This window comes from Apus apus, chromosome 3 (genome assembly GCF_020740795.1).
Source record: "Apus apus isolate bApuApu2 chromosome 3, bApuApu2.pri.cur, whole genome shotgun sequence".
Lineage (NCBI taxonomy): Eukaryota > Metazoa > Chordata > Aves > Apodiformes > Apodidae > Apus > Apus apus.
Window position 1 is genome coordinate 36,874,955 of NC_067284.1, and position 20,362 is coordinate 36,895,316.

Here is a 20,362-nt window from a genome sequence, read left to right on the forward strand (position 1 = left end):
AAACTTGACTAAAGCTATTTATTATTTTTGTAATTGGTATATTTAGGCACTGAGTGACTTAAGAGTTGTTCCCTAAACTGGAAGTTTGACATTTTATCCTGTTAGTTTGTCATTAAGTGATTAGTAACAGTGATTCTAACTAGAAATATTATTTATTGATGTTTCCAAATATTCATTCTGTTTGAATTGCATTGATGACTTGTATAAAGAAAATGAAATATAAACTCTTTTGTTATTTACACGCAAAAAAATATAACTTCTAATGCTTTTATTAACTCCTATCCTTCTTTCACATTTCAATATTTATTCTTAATTTTCCTTTTTTCCTTTCATCCTCTTCATTTAATGTAAGGTGCAGCTAATAAAGAAGAGCACCTTCTCTCCTACCTATTCCCTCCTATTTTTAACAGCCTCAGTTATAAAGTTACTGTAAATTTAGCATCAATCTGCGCTTATATATTCCTACTGTATTTAATCCTGAGTAGGAGCTAAGGCTTATTTCACATTGCTTTTACATATTTTTGGCACAGCTGATGAGAGGATTCTGCAGCTAGGGGTCTGTCCTGGGGCAGAAGGGTGTCATCCCGGTTCTGCTGCTCAGCTTCTTCCTCTTCTTGAACTGACACTTTCTCCTTCTTGAATTCTTTACATCAGCAACAATGTTCAGTATGCCCTCCCATAGGCCAAGTAATGTATTTGTCCAAAATTAAGATGGCTCTCTTTTTGTCAGCTAGTTGCTTATGGATTAGAGCACCAGTGTTTGCATCTTGTAGAAATGTAAGAGCATTTAATTGTCATCATGAAGTAACATTGTGAAATGTCAGCTGGTAAAAGGTCTAAACCTTTATTGCTGTGGTTACCTCAGACTGCAAGTGCTGCATGATAATTCACTGATGAGTTTTGGATGTCAGTGAGGTGTCAGTTTTGGGGGCCTCACACAGTCACTGGCCAGCTGGAATAATTTGTCAGTCACTGCTTACTGTGTGGGCTTTGATGGTGATAATGTAATTTGCAATTCCTAAATGACAAGTTCTTTAATAGAATTTTGTCTTCCCATTAGATTTCTGATATTCATCTTGTCTGATCTAATATTTAAAATACTTAAGAGTAAAGTGACCATAAGCCTTTAAATTGCAAGTAGCGAGTGGAATTTTTGAATTTTTCAAATTGAACTTGCAAGTAGAAAAATTGTAGCTTTTTTCTGGAAATGGTACAGTTTGAACACCATTTTAAGACTTTGAAAGAACAAAAAAGTAAGCATCCTCCTTCTGCTCTTCAAGGTCTACAGCTACAAGTACGAATTTCCTCTTCAGAGAAAAGAAAGCAATTAGTCTAGCATATGAATCGGTAGCAGGAGGTTTAAAGGTGACCTGAACATGTTGAATGAATAAACATAATGTTAATTCACTTATGGCTGTATAATTTAAAAACAGATCAAATTAGATCCTCCTCTGCATACTTTCTGAAATTGGAGTTGTGAATTTCTGGTTTGATGTACCTAAAAAGAGTGAAGAAATAAATTCCTGTATCAAAGGATGAAGATGTTTACTTATTCTTGAGGGCAAGAAAATTGCCTCACTTAACCTGGTGAAAGCTGCTTTTCATGAAAACCCTACTGTATCCTAGTAGTTTTAAGGATTAGGTGGGATCCTAACTTTTAATTGTTGTTGTTTGCTGTTTGATTCAAAGTCAGTGAAGACTTCTCTCTCTCTCTGTTTTTTAAGAGTAATAATTATGTAACTAATGTGGTGGGTAGTCACTTGCCTTCAATATATTTTAGAACACTTGTCTTGCCAATGTTTTCTTTACAAACTATGGTGATGGATTGCGGAATGTGTGCTTTTTTCTAACTGAATATTGAAGGAATTAAAATATTTTCTGGCAATCAGTCCACTTCATTTTGTGTTCCTTGTTAAATAGCAAATTAATACTTTTTATTCCCAGCACTTTTCCTCTTTAGGGTTGTCTGCTTCTCTAGGTTATGGATTGAATGTGGTATTTCTGAGTGCATTGAAGTAGATGGATTAGGAGGGAGGTAGCAAAATATTTCCAGTACTGAAGTTTAAAATTTAATTACTGCTATTGTTGATGTGTGTACAGAAACCAAGTTTTGGAAAGGAAATTTCTTGCATTAGCCTATAACTTCTCTGGGTTGAAGTCTGTCCTCCAGGAGGCTGATTTTTTCCATATCTACATGCAGATGTGCTGGCCCCTCCACTCCTCTGGAACCCAGCTGGGTCCCACACTGCCACCCTGCACCAAGGGCCTCTCTGGCTGGCACACAGGGGATTCAGGAGTATCCTGAAGAAGCGAGGCAGAAGAAAAACCTCATTGCCAAGTGGTATCTTATCCTCTTCCAGTGAGTTGCTTGTGACAAACAGCAACATGACAAAACTGGCAGAAAGAAAAAGATGAGGTTTGATACCAAAACAGATCTGTGTACAGTAAGTCAGATGAACTTTCAATCTTTGAGGCTATTTTGGCAAATGCGTATGTAAAGTCAGCAAATGGCAGAGCAGTGTGACTCAGCAGCAGCAGCTGGGGTAGAGATGCCATCTGTAGTCTGAAATGACACTCATAGTAGTGTGGAGTTGCATGACAGCTAACTACATGTAAGGTAGGTGGGCCCAGAGTGATAAGTGATATTCAGACTGTGGAGTAGCAGCACTCAAGAGCAGATGTCCAGAGAATATGAGTGATCCCTGGGTAGATGCAGTATTACTGTTGTGTAGACTATTATTGTGATTTTTGGCCTTGGGGGAAGGGTGTTGCATCCAGTTTTATCAGATGGCCGTGGTAAGTCAGAGACCTACTGAGAGTGATGCTGAGAGAGAACAGATGTGGATTGTTTTGGTAGAGCTCTTTTTTGGAAACACTCCGCTACTGAGTTGCAAAAGCATTACTAAAGAGAGAAAATATGCCAACTGCAGTAGGAGTTTGCTGTAACTGCCAGTATGCAATTCCTGGTTCTCTTGGGATGAGAAAAGGCATGAGTTTAGGTACCTAGGCCAATGTTATCAGCATAGATAACTCTACTGTATGGATTGAAGTCACTAATCAGACCTTTGAATATTGCAGAGCGCTAGTAGTTGCACTGACTCTTAAGGTCTATTCGTTGGAGCTGTTCCTGTAGACAGTAGAAATGGTGGCTGATTACAAGGGTGTTGCTCAGTAGAAACAGGCCACTTAGGGGTTATTCTGGATAGGTTTGTTAGCAGACTGTCTTAGTATACCTGCTAAACAGAACGCCATCAGTGTTTTCTACTGTAAGTTTGCCAAGTGGAGTGTCAAATAGAGGTCTTCAGAACAAAGCCAGTGCTAAAAACTAGGCCTGTCTTGTTGGCTAGTTCATGAGAGAGATTCTTATGACTACCTTGCAGCAGATTCTGAGTGGTGATTTAGTTCTACAAACATACCTGATCTTTATCCTGATTTGAAGGTGTTTATTTCTGTCACCAGAAGGTGATTGCTTACCTTACTGAGAGGATTGTGGACCCCTGCAGTTGAGTGAGTGGGATCAAAATGGTGTTGATATGGCTTAACTCTGCCCTCTGTTGAACTCAATACTGCAGCATGCCTCTCTTCCTGGGCTGCAGTACACTTGTGCATTCATTAGAAACAGCTACTATGTGCTGTTCTAAATCCACCTAAAACTGTTCTAAACTGTTCTAAAACTGTTGCAAAATGAAGGTTGTCTCTCAGGCCTTGCGTGTGTAATGCTGTGCCTGGCAAGTTAACTTTAGGTGAAACTTATTTGGACTGGGAGTGTTTTCCATTTAACTGGACTGTATAAAGAGCAATACAAAGGTGTATTGGTGTATGACTGCCAGTCACTGCTAGGCGGAAGACCTCACTTGCCATCCAAGGTCAGACTGATCACTGTTGAATTTTACCTTTCCTGAAATGTGTTATGTGGGCATTAAATACATGTAAATGTTTCAAGGAGTTGTCTCGTATGAGAAGGTGCTGACAGTGTCTCTCTCTTCCTTTGGCTAGTGAGAAACATGTACTGGCGAAGTTGGTCTTTTTCAGTTCTGTTTCTCTGTTGCTGGTAGGAGATGCAAGCAGTTCAAGACTGCTGAATGATGCTATTTGCCTCTTGATTTAGCTCTGAGTTTTGAGTGCTAACACTTCTTCCTGTTCAACCTCAGAGATGATATCAGGGCAACTGTACTTAAAATATCTTTTTACAGAACAGTTGCAGTTTGTTAGCTACGTATGACACTTGTGCCTTTGCCAGGTGGGCCATTCTGACTTTAGGTAGATGATGTTGGCAACTTGGATGAGTGGTGGGATAGTATGTGATTTTTGCATTGGAGACCTACGGGCAGCCAAGAGCAAAAAAGGTAGCTAACCAAATGGTTTGCTTGCCCATGCTTAACACTTCATACTCTCTCCCGTCACTCTATACACATCTGCCTTGATTCTTATTCTAGTAATGGACTTGTGTCATTGCCTTTTTTGGCACTTGTTGGACTTCTCAGTCCTCCTCCTCCCCCTTAACCATCTGGGTTGTTTTAACCAGCTAAAACATAGGAAGACAATTCCGACAACAATAACAAAGGAATAGGTTTCTACCAGTTGCTGCCATTAGTTCTGTTGAGTTGAATTGGCTGGCTTTCTGTAAGTGGGCATCAACAATGAATGGTTACAAAAATAAGTTTGTTCTGTGAAAATGGAGAGAGAGGAAGTGAAAGTGGAAGGCAGCCAAAGCGATGGGCTGTAAAGATAATCTTTTCAGCAGTTCTGTGAATAGATAAGAGTGGGAGAAGACACATTTTTCAAGGGCAGAGAGGAGATGCCAAAGTGATTGGGTTAAGGGGAAATGAAAGCTGGAAGAGAGCTATAGAAAAAGTGTGTCTCAGAGAAGCTTGTTAAATACCCTTCAAAAATCAGTTAAATTTGGAGTGAAGGACACAAGAAGAGGCTTGAGTGCAGATGTGAAAGATGGATGATAGTGTCTGTAATTCTTGAGAGATGTGCTGACATGAGATCAAGATTGGAGTAAAAAAGAGATGCAATGGTGTTGTGTTGCTGGTGGTAGCCAGACATTGTCAGAAAGGCAGAATGAGGATCACTTTTGGCAGAAGAATACCACTGTGGGTCGGGCAAGTTGGAGTGAACCCTGTAGAGAAGATGCTTGTGTGTGTATTGATGAGGATATCCAGAGATGAGATGCAGATGAGATGTCGTCTGTCTCTGTCCCTTTGAAGTGTATGCTAATATTGATGATTACAGGGAATGAAAAGAGGACAGAACCTCACAGTGCCAGTGGGTGACATGAATTTGTACTTGATCTTATGGCAGCAATTTTCAGTAATCTATACCGGTCACTTCTTGTTCCTTATGAAAATACAATGGTGTTTTTCCACTGTCTCATACTTTTCTGGGGTGGACTGTGATATGGCAAAAAATTGGGAAGAGGGGGAAGGAGCATTTGGTCACACCCTGAGACTGTTTTTTTATTACAAATGATGTATATTCCTCTGCTACCCAAGTGTTTCAGTTTAAAACCAGCAAAATTTTATTATGCTTGTGTGTTTATTCATTGAACTCAGATTATGTGTTGGTTATTAAATATTGATTTCTTATTAGACATTTTAATGCTTTTCTTGGATGTTAGTCTTTAGGAACTATTGTCTTCTGACTGTTGCTCTGTGTTATGTTCTGTATTTTAACTTTGAAATAACTTGATGGTGCAGAGTCAATTTTAGGCTTCTTCAAGTTATAGTACAGAAAAAAAAATGAGCTGTCAGTGAAGGATGCTTCTTTTGTGGAGTTTGGTGCTTTTGTTATGTATATAGTGGCAAGAAACACAAGCATGAGAGCACACATTGCCCACCAAAACAAACGTATACTCTCTTGGCTTTAAAAACCGACAAACGCCTCCCTGCCACCAGTCATTCAACTCATTAGATGTTTCCTCCTTCCATGTGATTTTTGTTGTCAGATGAGGTATAGTATGGATTTTAACTTAACTGATACTTTTTAGAAGCTTATCCTGCTGACATCTCTCTTTAATTTCACTAGCAAATGACCCCTTTTTAGGTAACAGTGTACCCAAGTGAACCCTTTGTCATATACATATTTTTGTCTATGTACTAGCAAAGAGTGACTGAAAAGATGTTGTGAAGTCATGGGCATATAATATTTGCACAAGTTCTAGTTGAATGTGTAAATGCCTCATCCAGCTTGAAAATAAGCTAGTACAAGAGCCATGTGTAAGACTTTTTTTTTTTTTAATAGGAACAGGGAGTACAGAATATAATTTAGTACTCTGAAGAGTGAATCATAAAATGCAGTCTGGTTTGATTGCAGCCTCAGCTACTGAGCTCTCAAGTGCTGTTAAAGCAGAAAGTTACTAGGGGGTTATATGTATGTGGTTGACAATTGCTGAGAAAGCTGTATAGCTTTTAGAATCATAGAATCATAGAATCATTAAGGTTGGAAGGAACTTTGAAGATCATCAAGTTCCAACCCCCCTGCCATGGGCAGGGAACCCTACCACTAGATTGGGTTGCACAAAACCTCGTCCAACCTGAACTTAAAAACCTCCAGGGATGGGGCACCAACAGCCTCCCTGGGCAACCCATTCCAGTTCCTCACCTCCCTTATAGTGAAGAATTTCTTCCTAATATCTAACCTAAATCTCCTCTCTCTCAGTTTAAAAGCATTACCCCATGTCCTATCACTACCCTCTCTGGTGAAAAGCCCCTCCCCAGCTTCCTATAGGCCCCCTTCAAGTACTGGAAGGCCGCTGTAAGGTCTCCCTGAAGCCTTCTCGTCTCCAGGCTGAACAGCCCCAACTCTCCTAGCCTGTCTTCATAGCAGAGGTGCTCCAGGCCTTTGATCGTCTTGGTGGCCCTTCTCTGGACCCTTTCCGACAGGTCTATATCTTTCTCGTGCTGAGGGCACCAGAACTGGACACAGTAGGGACAGAATCACCTCCCTGGCCCTGCTGGTCACACTTCTTTTGATGCAGTCCAGGATGCAGTTGGCTCTCTGGGCTCCAGCACACACTGGCAGCTCATGTCAAGCTTCTCACCAACTACTACCCTGAAGTCCTTCTTCTCCAGACTGCTCTTTCTTTTATCATGCCAGGAGCACATCTGCATTGTTACCCCTTTCTCAGAACTGTGTGTAGCCATTTCCTCACAGAGATCCACACATGCTTCCCTGCCCAGGGCAGTACTCTGACTAGTGGAGCCCATCAGTGATTGCACATGGTAGGAGAGAGTAGAGTGATGGAAAGTTGCCGATAGAAACCTTCAGGTATTAAGCTGCTTATAACAATGCCTATTCAGGACATGACTTCTTCAGACTTCTTCCCTACTTGTTTGTGTTATGGTCTTTCTGTTGCTCTTTCAGTCTTGTTCCTTTCCATTCAACATAATATCCCTCCCTCCTTAGTTTTTTTATGTCCCATTTTTGCCTTCTGAGATACATCAAGTAGTCAGTTATGACTTCATTTATTGTATGTTTTATACCTTTTCTTATTCAATAACATGTGTTGATTAAAAGATGGATATAGTTCAGTATCCTATCTCCAAATGCCCTGATTTTATACTCTTTTGTAGTCACTGGCAAGTTGGTAGGTATGCTTTCCCAAAATGCTGTCTCAGTGGCATGTGATCATCTGAGACAAAGGTGCTTTCTGTATAGTTAGTGGTTTTGGTTTTTGTTTTCAGCTGATACCAGTGATTCTGTCCTTCCTCTCCCCTGAAACTATGTGGCATCCTGTGGCAAGGGAGTTCCACAACTTAATTCTCTAGTGTTTAATTTGATTCTGACACCCCATAACTTCATTTGAATCCCTGTGATGTTGTCACATGTACAAAAAAGTAGTGACTGATTTCTGTTGTCTTCTTCATGTCACTAGGGTTACATCCATCCTCTTTACCATCTCTTGCTGAAAATTCCTAGTCTTGTAAGTTAGGTCTAACCATAGAATGTCTTGGGTTGGAAGGCACCTTTAAAGGTCATCTAGTCCAACCCCTCTACAATAAGGAGAGACATCTCCAAGTAGAACAGATTGCTCAGAGGCCCATCAAGTCTGACCTTGAATGTCTCCAGGGAAGGGACCTCTACCACTTCTCTAGGCAACCTGTTCTAGTGATCCACCACCCTCATTAAATATTTTTTTTCCTAATGTCCAAACTAAATCTACCCTTTTATACCTTAAAATCATTACCCCTTGTCCTGTCATTACATACTCTTGTGAAGATATCTTCCCCAGCCTGCTTACAGTCTTTGCCCATGGTGGGAGGAAGTTGTCTCCCTGGTCTCTGTCTTGTAGGCTATCAACTTGAGAGCCATGAGAAGAGGGGTTGGCAGTGAAGACTGAGGCAAAAAAGTTGTTGAGAATCTCAGCCTTCACCTCGTCTGTTGTTACTAGGTCACCGCTGTTGCTCATTGTGGGGGTTACGCTTTCTTTGACCTTCCTTTTCTGGTTTACATATCTGTAGAAGCCCTTCTTGTTTTTCTTTACTTCCCTTGCCAAGTTCAGCTCCAGCTGTGCCTTGGCCTTCCTGACCTGGTCCCTACAGAACCAGGCAATGTCCCTATACTCTTCCCAGGATACCTGTCCCCACTTCCACTGCCTGGGTAGTTCCATCTTGCCTTTTAGTTTGACCAGCAGGTTTCGACTCAGCTGTGCTGGTCTCTTACCTTCCTTGCCTGACTTCGTACACCTGGGAACTGAGATCTCTTGTGCTATATGGAAAGCATCCTTAAAGATCTGCCAGCTCTGTTCCGTTTCCTTGTCCCTGAAGGCCGTTTCCAAGAGGGTCCTATTTACTAACTCCTTGAAGAGCTGGAAGTTTGATTTCCTAAAATTTAGAGTCCTGACTATGCTTCTCATCCGCCTCGTACCTCTTAGGACAGTGAACTTCACTAGCATGATCGCTGCAGCCCACGCTGCTTTCAACTTTGACATCCCTGATGATTTCACTTATTTTAAGCATCCTATGATCATCTCTACTGGATGTTCTTTAAGCCTTTTTTATTTCTGCTATGTAACTGTTAGGAGATGAAAAACCAGAACCACACATAATATTTGGATGTTGCTTATAATGTTGCAAATAAATGTTCTGTGTTCTTTATTTCTTTGCTCATAATGTCTAACTTTTGAATTACCTTTTAATTGCTTTAATAAAAATACCTATTTCAGCCTTAAAGTCTTAAGACTGAGTGGTGAATGTCTGCTCAGAGACTGTCACTGGTACCCTATTGGTGTCTACCAGGATAGTATTCAGCCACAGTTTTACTTGTACTTGACATCTGTGCAATGTATGACATAAAGGGATATGTTTTCACTTGTTTGCTGAGATTGTAGGATTGTAGGAATCATGTTTCTCTGTTCTCATCACTGTACTTTGGGCAGTATACCTTCAGAACAGTGACAGATGATTGGCTCCAAAATGTTACAGGTTCATTGCACAGTATAAAGTAGGATTCATCTAACCTTCAGGCTTCTCTATTACACCATTTTACAAAGCCACCCCAGTGATAATTCTCTACTTAAGAAGTGGAGGGGTTAAATAAATCTTGCATCTGCTTGGAAAGTATTATAATGAATCTGAGTGTTCTTGTAGTAGTTACTTCTATTGAAACTGAGGTGCAGATTTGCAGATAAAAATACAAGTTTTGAACCCTTGAGTTCAATTCCTTGGGGACTAATAAAACAATGTTTTCTGTCTTTGTTGAATCGTAGTAGAAATATATTTCTGAGTGTAAATATTTCTACCATAAAATAGCAATATCTTGCTAGAGTTTATATGCCTATTACAATTTGTCTGAAGAGTGTAATTTACTGCACAAATAGAGCTAAGTTTGAAGATGTATCAGTAAGCTTTGTCCAAAATGATGTGACGGCTGGTGGTGTTTGCTCATCAGAGGTCCTGTTGACTACTGATTGTGATAAGATGCACCTTATATGCTTACATGCATAATTTATATGTTAAATCAGTTAAACTGTAAGAAGTGATTTACCCAGAAGATACAAAGGAAGAAAGAGAGTTGTTAGCATCTTGTTCTGAGTGTGTTCAGTAGCTTTGCTGTCAGATGATTCTTTCCTAAAGAAATCTACCTAAAATATTTTCATGGTACTCTGTGAAATATTTTGATAAATCTTACTGTGCTGAAGAATGAAGTAGCAACTAATATGAAGAGTAGCAAGTGAAATGAATCACTCGTTTGCTGTTCATTTGATTCTCTAGTGCATCTTTAATGAAAAATGTAGGTTTGTAAGGCTAAAGAGGAAGGAGTGGAAGGCATATCAGATATAATGAGAAATATCAGTTTCTGTGTGTTTGCTGCTTTCAGCTTATTTAGTATGAGAAGTTTTCATATAGTTCTAGTTTTTTCTCAGCTTTTCTCTGATACTTTATAGTCCATGCTTGATATTGCAGTGGGCAGTATTAGACTTGTCTGTGTCATTTAATACAAGATGTTAAAAGTTGTAAGGATTTGTAGAGCTTTGTTTTGATGCCAGCGAAAATATGAAATATTACTGACAAAGGTTTTAAGATGAGACAATATTTTAATAATAGATTAGGCAAGGAGAAGCCACGGAATAACAGGCCAATCAGTCTCACCTCTATCCTGAGAAGCTGATGGAACACTTAATCCTTGAGACAACTTCCAGGCACATGAAGTAAAGCAACAAATTTCATCTGCTTAGACATCATTAAGTCTTTTGTCACTGTCTCCCAAAAAGGGAGGGTCCCTCTGAACATCAGGAAACAGTTTTGTTTGTTTGTTTGTTTTACTGTGAGGGTGACTGAACACTGGCACAGGTTGCCCAAAGAGGCTGTGGAGTCTCCATCCTTGGAGATACTCAAAATCAGTCTTGACATGGTTCTGGGCAACTGTATATAGGTGGCCTTGCTTGAGCAGAGGGGTAGGACCAGGTGAACTCCAGAGGTTCCTTTGAACCTGAGCTGTTGTCTGATTGTGTAAATTGGGGGCCAGCACATCTGAAATATGTTACTTCCTGGTCTGTATCTCAGCAGGTCTTTCTCTAAATTGGGGGGCTTGACTGTTTCCTATAAGGATAGAAACCCCAAAATGCATTTACATTTTTCTCCTCTCTAGCCTCCTTTTCATGAGAGTGTTGCTGGATTGCATGAAAAAATATGCCATATATTAAAATGTTTATGACTACTTTCTTACTATAAAATGAAAAGCTAGAGCAGTAACTGCACTTCTGATGCATAAGGATTTGGCTTTTAGTTTAGCAGTGCCTGTGCATATGAAGATATATTTTCTGTCTCAATATTTCACATTCCCTCTCTCATTCATGTGCATGAGTTCTGTGATTCACCACTAGCTTAATTTCTTCATGTACCTTGATGTTGTTTCTTGAAAGATCTCTCCTAAGAGGTTCTTGTCATGCTCCTGTAGCTCCGGATTTATACTATGACCCAGCTCTTCAATCATCTCTCTACCTTCATGGACTGATCTCCTTTTGTGGTTTCAGAAATGACCTTTTGTAACAGCTCCTGTCATTTTCTACATCAGTGCTCGTCCCATTTCCTTGCTTTTAATTTGATATTCTTTTTTGCATGACTGTTTAAAATTTTATGCACAGCCTTCTGCTCACCTCCCTTTAGGAAGTCCTCAGCTTTCATGTTGGCCACCTATTGCTTTTGAGCTCTTTGCTCTCCCATTTCTTGAGCTCCATTTATAGTTTAGTCTGTATAGCTTATGCACCCTTCCATCATTTCCTTATTGGTTTGTCTGCCTTCTGCACTGATGCTGTTGTAACCTGTGATCATTTGTTGTCCTCAAATGAGATTCCTTTTTATTTTTGAGTCGTTGTTCCCACTGTCCCACTGGAAACTCACATTTTTGTCTGTTGAAAAAAAATTTGATGCCTGATGTCAAAATACATGTTTTTTAGAGCAAAATTTCTATTTTTATTTTTTCCCATCATGTAGTTTTATGGTTAAACTGACAAAGTCATAACAGAGTGGCTAGCGTAGTTGTTAGGCCTGCTTTCATGTTTGAATTGCTGATGTGATTAGTAAAGATAAAAGTATAGCTATGAACTTTTTTCTCCAAAGTCCTTGTTTCAGCTTTATTATTATTATTATTATTATTATTATTATTATTATTATTATTATTATTATTATTATTATTATTATTATTATTATTATTATTTCCTTGGAGAGTAGGTTACAAAATAACCTAGCACTCTGAGTCTATAGAATATTCTGTGATTGAACATAATGGATGTAGGGCTGTCTTCATTCTGTCTTCCTGCTGAGTTTAGTCACATTCTTATCCATTAACTTTTAACAGCATTTTGTGAGGACATTCAGGAGAAATGCCAGAGATCTATGTAAAATTTACTAGAAATAAGACCTAACATTTTTTTGGAAAAAGATGTTATGTTCGGAAAAAGTGTTGTAAGACCACACTTCCATAAATAATAGAATGTATTAATTTCATTTTAGAGCTCTCAGTTTGTCACAGAATTTGCTTGCTATTATTTTGGTTACTGTTGGTGTAGTCATGAAAATACTAATTCGTTTCAAACGCACAGTTCTACCTCTCACTCCCCAGTTGTTTGCATTCAAATAGTGTAACTCCTTGTCACCAGTAGAGTTGGTCAGAAATCTACTCAGTGCACTGGAGGAATACTAAAGCTTAGAGCCTATGAGCTGAAATATGAAATAGCTTTGGTGTTTTGTGGATGTTGGCTCTTGTGTACTAATGAAGATCTGTTCATAACTTCATGAAACTGTTGAACCTCTTCATGGTTTTGGAAGAATCTTGTGAACTGAATTGGAAATTGTCTGAATAGTTTAATTTATATAAAGTGATCTGCATATGTGGGGCTGTTTGTTCTCTGCCTTGCCCATGCCAAGGAAGGATGAAGAAAACATGAAAAAGACATTAAGCAACTGTGACTCTTCACAGCTACTGGTTGTTGCCTCCTCAATGAGGAACAGAAAACCTCCCTTTCCTTGGAGCACAGGAGGAAATTTGAAGACGGTTTTGTTTAGATTAGATTTTGCTTAGTCTGGAAACTGAAGGACAGATAGTGTAATAAAACCTGATCTTCTCATCCTTTCCTCTGTTTCCTTCTTCTGTCCTGTTCACTGCTGGTGAAGCATGGAAAGATGTCTTGTTGCCTGTCGGTATGAAGCTTTTGAAACTGGAGATGAAGCAGCCTTTTCCAGTCCTGGTATAGTGGGAAGGAACCTAATTTACTAAAAGGAATCTAGCAAATGGTGTGGCCAGATAGACCACATCTAATTTTGAATCTTTATGCTCTCCCAGGATTCTGGAATTAGGATAAATGCTGTGATTAATAGTGAGATCCTTCCCTGCCGATGACAGGAAAGGATGTCAACATGAGACTTTCTACATTCTTGGTAATTTGTATCCAATACTTTTCAAGTTCCCATCTTTTCTTTCTAAGATAAGCTGCTACATTTTATTAATTAGTAACATGGAAAACAGATAAAAAATGGAAGGAAAAATGCATAGATGGGACTTGGTTATGATCTCTTTAGTCTTTTTTTGCTTGTATTGGTTATGGTACTACTTCACTGCTATTGAAGGATGGGATTAATTTTTAATATCATAGAGTCATTTTAGTTGGAAAAGACCTTTAAGATCAAAGGTGATTTATACCATGTAATGGTTTAGGAGTAGTTTTATCCACCTCCTTTTCTGAAATGTTTATATTTATATGGTTATTTAGATTAGTTGACTGTTACAACAGCACCAAAGAAAGTTCTACAATGAAAATAAAGAAATGCTAAATTAGGAATAGTTGTCCATATTTCCTACTAAGTTGTTGGTGTTTACACTCTAGTGCTGTTTTTGGATGAGAACTGGAGTTCCATGTTCAAGTTAATAAGCTGAGAGGATGATAAAAAATACTGATAGTGGTAACAAGGTGAGAAAATTTCTGAAAAGCATTTGTCGGTAGTTGACGTTACTTGATTTTTATTGCTCTGACTTTAATCAGTCATGTTTTGTGCAATGAATTCTAGTACTACAAAATAAGATACCACTGCAAAGTAGATAAATATTCTCAGTATTTAGTATGACTTCTCCCTATAATAAAGGAGAACCTGTCATTTTCTGTGTTGCTGTTTTCAGTTTTTTGTTTTTTAAATAGTGCGTCCGACCTTCTGCCTTTTTCGATGCCATGGTTAATTAAGATTACTTCTGAGTTATACTTCAGTAGGTAATACTAAACATAAGCATTTTAACATAAGTCATAAAAAATTATTCTTGAACTGCATTAACAGCAATTCATAGTATATTCATAATAGCTATCTGAATGCTCTGCAAACAATGTGTTTTAAAATGCTAGTAATAGCAATAAAGATGGAAGCATCCTGTGCTTTAAGGCATGATGCAAAAGAAACAGATAAATTAATGTGGTTTGTAGGCGATTTTAAAAGCAGAACCTGTTCCTGAATATATGACTGACAAGAGGCTTGCTATAGTATATTTATTTATTTCAAGCTTCGAATTCACCAGTCAATGTGAGGAAAAAAATTAAATTTTCACGGGATTTTTACCTGATGTCCCAGATAAACATAATTTTGTACTGAGTTCTTAGAATGGAGCTATCTGCTTTGATAGATTTAGAGCTAGTCATTATGCTTTTACAGCAGGTGGTGGCAAAAAATAAAAGCATGCTGTTGCATAAAAGGAGCAGATTGTTCCAACTAGTCATTTGAGCTGGATGAGAAAAGAGTATTTCATTCCTGGTGTGACACCTTTGTATATATGAGTCTTAGGGAAACTACTGGTACCAGAGCTGTGTGTAAGGGAAAAGTTTTGATGAAAAAAGTTTACTTTGTGCGTGTAGTACATACTAGAATTTTTTTTTTTTTTTTTTTTTTCTCTTGTCTTGGTGATCTGCTTGTTCTCATTGGTTAAATTTCTGGGCTTATAGCCAACTCTTTAAAATGGAGGAGTATGAAGTTTAAGATGTTACTTGTATATTTTGCATAATGCCAGAAGTAGTTGGATACAAGAACAGATCTCAGAAATAAAGAGTAAAGATATGTTATTTTGACTGTCCTTCCATACATGTTGTTCTGTGGTTGAAAGACATCCTTTGCAATGCCAGTAGTTCATAGAAAGAGCTGATAATGAACACTTTTTTGTTTTGGAAACTAAATCAGATACTTCCATTTCCACCTGTGCCTTAAATTTGTTTCATTGCTTTCTATTATTAGTTTCTGAAACTTAGTGCCAGATTTTTATAAGAATGTACTTGGGCGTTCCAGCAGATACTGTTACGTTATACTTATTTTTAAGCGCCTTGTTCCTGCTGTTGCATATACTGTTATACCCTTTTTTCTATATTTCTGTAGAAAATGTGTCATATGACAATGAAACATACTCTTTTTGGGTTTAGAAAAGTGAATGCCAGCATTCTCTTCTACCCCGATATTAAAGGCTGTTTTTTTTTATAAAGATATAAAGCATGTTATAAATCAGTAACTGTGTATTATTTTTCATCAGATATTTTTATCAATATGTATTTATCACAATTTATTAGTTTTCTGAATATTTTTAATTGTTTTTTTGCTATCACATTTATGAGTATATTTTAAAGGGCACTGAAGCTGTTAGGGTCTGATTAAATATGAAAACTGGCATACAGTACTCCTAGGTGATATGTGGGAATAGTTTCTTTTATTTAGAAGTCAATAGATCTCCAGTACAGCATCCCTATAATGTCATTCATAATAAATGTTATGGGTATCTTAAATTTAATGTAATATTGGTGTGCAACTGACTGTTTCTATTCTAGATAGTAAAAATTATACAATCTCTAGGAAGTGTAGTGAGAACACTGGATTTTTTTAGATAAAGATAATGAGTTCAAAGTCTGAATCAGTTTTTCTTTCTGTCCTGAGCTGATGAGCTGGGAGGCCACTTTAAATTTGTAGTGGACATCCATTTATCAGTGGGAGTCACTGACACATGGTTCTCTTAGTCCATACCTTGCTTATATTTAAACCTGGTGGAGGAGAAAACAGTTCAGCTCTTTTCCTGGGTTGATATGAAAGAATGTAGGAAAAATAAAAACCACAGAGCAATCTCAGTAGAGTGTTGCTGCTAAGAAAATATGGTAACATATTAAAAATATATATAGTTTGTCATTTAATTCCAGCATATATAAGTACCTTTTTATAGGTGATGTGTAAACCTTGACTATATGATCTTTATTAAATGTAGATTAATTTTGGGGCTTTTAAGATTATATTAAGATTAAATTTAGGTCAATCTTAATGACCTTGTTACTTAGTGGAGCTTTAATTTCTTTTCTAAGAGTTCAATGTGGAGTATTCATAGCTTTCTTTTTATAATGAACATTTAGGATTCATTATCTTTTATAAATGAAAATGGACATGTAATCAGGACATTTTTGTGGCTCGCATGATTTATCACATCTTTTAGAAGGGTGTTGAAGGGGACTCTCTGAGAGTTCTTAGGTGTGTGTAAGATGACGTTTAACTATGTGAAGCTTATGGGAAAAGATAATGGAAACAGTACATGGTTGATTTGCTTGGTTTCTGTGGAATGTAAATTCCTACAAAGACAGGCTGAGAGAGTGGGCATTGTTCAGCCTGGAGAGGAGAAGGCTCCAGGAGGACCTTATAGTTGCTTTCCAGTACATGAAGAGGGCCTACAGGAAAGATGGGGAGGGACTGTTTACAAGGGCATGTAGCAATAAGACGAAGGGCAGTGGCCTTAAACTAGAGCAGGGTAGATTTAGATTGGATATCAGGAAGAAGTTCTTTACTGTGAGAGTGGTGAAGCACTCAAACAGGTTGCCCACAGAGGTAGTGGAGGCCCCATCCCTGGAAACAGTCAAGGTCAGGCTTGATGAGGCTCTGAGCAACCTGATGTAGTAAGAAAGGTCTAGCGGGGCTGGCCTAGATGACCTATAAAGGTACCTTCTAGCCCAACAGATTCTGTGATTCTATGAAATGTTTCCCAGATACAGTTTAGCAAAATAAACAACATCCAGACTTTAAGATTCCTTCTCTCTCCCTAATTTAAGATCCCAGTTGTTGATAGGGTATTTGTTTCTGATGGACTACCTGATTTTTTCTGTTAAATTAATTGTGGAGGCTTATGTGGTGGCTGCTGCCACAGGTGTAGTAAGTTCTGGCTGTGCTATTGCCTCTCAGCAGAGCATACTGCTTGTCCCTGTGTGGCCCTTCTGGGCCATGTCCTGATGGCAGCATTGTTTGAAGGGAGGAAATGCTGGCTACCTTGCTTACCACTCCCCAGGCCGTATTAGGCTGCTGAGGTCAGACCAGTTTGATGTATTGCTTTCATCGCTACTGCTGCCTCTTTCTGAAGCGTGATATTAGAAATCTAAGGTAAATGTGGATTTAGGTGCTGCAATGTCCAAGAGCATTTGAATTGTCAGTGCTTTGTGCTTCCATCTGGGAGACAGAGCAGAGGTGAACAAATCCCTGTTTGTGGCATGTTGGTGATACATAATGGGACAGTGGCTGGTAGTGAAGTACCTTTTTATTGAGTTGCGAGGGAGGTGACAAATGGCTGAGTTGGAGATTTCTAACTTGTAATTTATAGGATGTTAGCAGCTTCTTGGCAAAATGGTGGACAGAAAATGCAAGTATGTATTTGAGTTCAGCTGCTGAACCTCTCTGGAAGCTGCTAAGAATTCACTGAGCCACCTTCTTCCCTGAACAGTGCTGTCACATCATTGTGGGGAGTGGCCCAGTAGCTGAGTTAGGGTACCAGCAAGTCCTGACCTATGGTGTACTTCTGTCAGATGTGTTTTCTCATTTTGTTAAAGATTGATTAAAAATGTGTATTGTTTTGATCAAATAACTGGAAATAACCAATAAATTACTGCAGGTTTCCCCCACCTATCTTCTCTTCTTGTGTTTTCCACACAGCATGTTACGCTAGGTTTGTCTCTTTGTACCTGGAGTTACTGAATAGCGTGCAGGCAGTTGACTGTTAAAACAGAGAAAGGGAGATCCAACTTTGCTCATGCTGTGAGTCATAAGGAGTGGGCTTGCAGGGGGTTTTAAATGTCTGTCTTCTTGTAGAGGATAAATCACTTCAATATTGGCTTTTTCTTTACTTGTCTTGAAATGTCACAACCTGTTGGTAAGAGAAGGAGATTTACTTCATGAGAGAAAGCCATTGGTTTAGGTAATAGGGTAGATTTTGTAATAGCTTGATAATCTGTCCTGATAAACTTAGTTCATGTGCATGTGGTAAGTGGACATTTTTTTGTTCTGTGGATGCAGCAGTGATGTGCTACGCAGAAGGAGGTTTGGGTTGCTTGCTGAGTATTAACATGCACATTGTTTTTGCTAATCAGAACCCTGATAACTAAAATTAATAGTGGGCACAAAAGCAAGCGATTAGGGACATTCATCTTCCAAATGAGTCTACAAGATTCATTGGTAGTTTAAATTTATATACTGAGGGCACTTAAACCATTAAAAAGGGTAATGGCTGCCCTGCAGGCATGTGCTTCAAAGCCATATGTCATTTTGGTGCTGGGACAGCAGACAGTGATTGCTTCCCTTTAAGGGAAACTGCTATTCATTTATCAATTAAATGTCGAAGAAAATGTACATTTTTGTTGTAGAGTGATCATAGCAGTGTACTGTAAGTTAAATCAAAGACCAAGATTTATGTTCAAAGCCTTTCTGGCTTTATCATGATAGATGTTAATTGGAAAAGTCTCTTGGTGCTAATAGAGCATTGGAGTTCGACTTTTAAAGGCATAAATGTTTCTTTGATATAGAAAAAAGCACCTTGCAGTCTTTGACAGTGACACTGATGTAGTAACCAACTTAGTACTATTATGAAATGTTAGGGTTTTGTTATTGTTGTGCTTATGTTGTCACAGGGTAGCATTTGAGAAGGTTTTGCTAACATAGTGCTGAATATGAAGTTTTAAGGTTTTATGGTACAAGGATTTAAGCAGGAATTTTGCTACAGTGTAAAGGTTTCTTTCTCTCCCGGTATTGTCCTTGCCAGCCAAGGTACTTGTTAACAAGTGGTCCTATGAACAACAGAATTAGCTAAAACTTACGTTGTTTTTTAATTTATTCAAAATTACAAATATTTATGCAGAACTGTGGGAATTATTTAAGTTGTCTCTTACTGCAGATGAAATGTAATCGCACTTTGGGACACAGTCTAGCTTTTCTGATGTAAGTTAGTAAAAGTGACTTCCCTTTCCCCAAATATGAACAGTGTTTTTGCAAACTCTGTACCTGTTATGTGACATTTGAATACTCTCATTTTGGGTAGGTAAAAAAAATATTTTTACCTTCAATTTGATGACATACATGCCCTGTCCTCCTTTCCTTACTCTCTGGCCAGTCCCAGGCCATGTACACCTTGTACAGAGGACAGAAATGGCACAGACTAGCTCATAGAATGACAGAATGGTAGGGGTTGGAAGGGACTTCTGGAGATGATTTAGTCCAAGGTCCCTGCTAAAGTAGGTTCACTGAGAGCAAGTTGCACAAGATTGTGTTCAGGTGGGTTTTGAATATCTCTAGAGAAGGAGACTCCTTACTGGACAGCCTGTTCCAGCACTTTGGCTGAATGCCAGAGTAACAAAGCTTTTTCCTCATGTTCAGATAGAAATTTTTGTGTACAAGTTTGTGCTTGCTGCCCCATGTCCCATCACTGGGCATCACTGAAATGTCTGACTCCATCCCCTTGACACCGGCCTTTAGATATTTAATAAGCATTGCTAAGATCCCCCTCTGTCTTCTCTTCTCCATTCTAAACAGAGTCAGGTCTTGCAGCCTTTCCTTGTAAGAAAGGTGCTTCAGTCCCCTAATCACCCTTGTAGCCCTGTGCTGGACTCTTTCCAGTAGTTCTTTGTCTTTCTTGGACTGGGGAGCCCAGAACTGGACATAGCACTTCATGGTCCTCATTCTTCCCCTTTCCCACCTGCAGCATGTTCTCCTGTTTGTGTAGTATGGGTTGGTGAGAGCCTGGCAGGCATGGGAGGGTGTTCATTTTGATGGACTTTCGGGTACTCGTTATGTGGTGACACCAGAATTTACCTTAATAAGGAAACTTTTATTTGTTCTTTGGACCTTGCAGTATTCATCCTATATTTTGTATTTGAAAAATCGGGCAATGAGGTTATCACAAATGCTTTTGTTATTCTAGAGGTGTCTTAACAAGAAAAATTTTAAGAACAGCTGGTAATTGGATTGATGTGCTGTGTCTACTGAGGACAGAGAGGATGCAGGAAGTATCTCCCCTGATTCCCAGGAGTTGTTAATAATATAATTCTTGTGTGCTTACATAACTGCTTTTTGGATTAAAAAATGCTGCCTAAGTAAAGATGAAT

The 20,362-nt window shown here is 38.6% G+C and overlaps 1 protein-coding gene across 12 annotated transcripts in view; it reads left to right on the plus strand.

Annotated features, from left to right (window-relative positions):
* PTPRK (protein tyrosine phosphatase receptor type K) overlaps window positions 1–20,362 on the plus strand; it is a 402,245-nt gene that overhangs the window by 68,931 nt on the left and 312,952 nt on the right. The gene's annotated exons all lie outside the window — the stretch shown is intronic.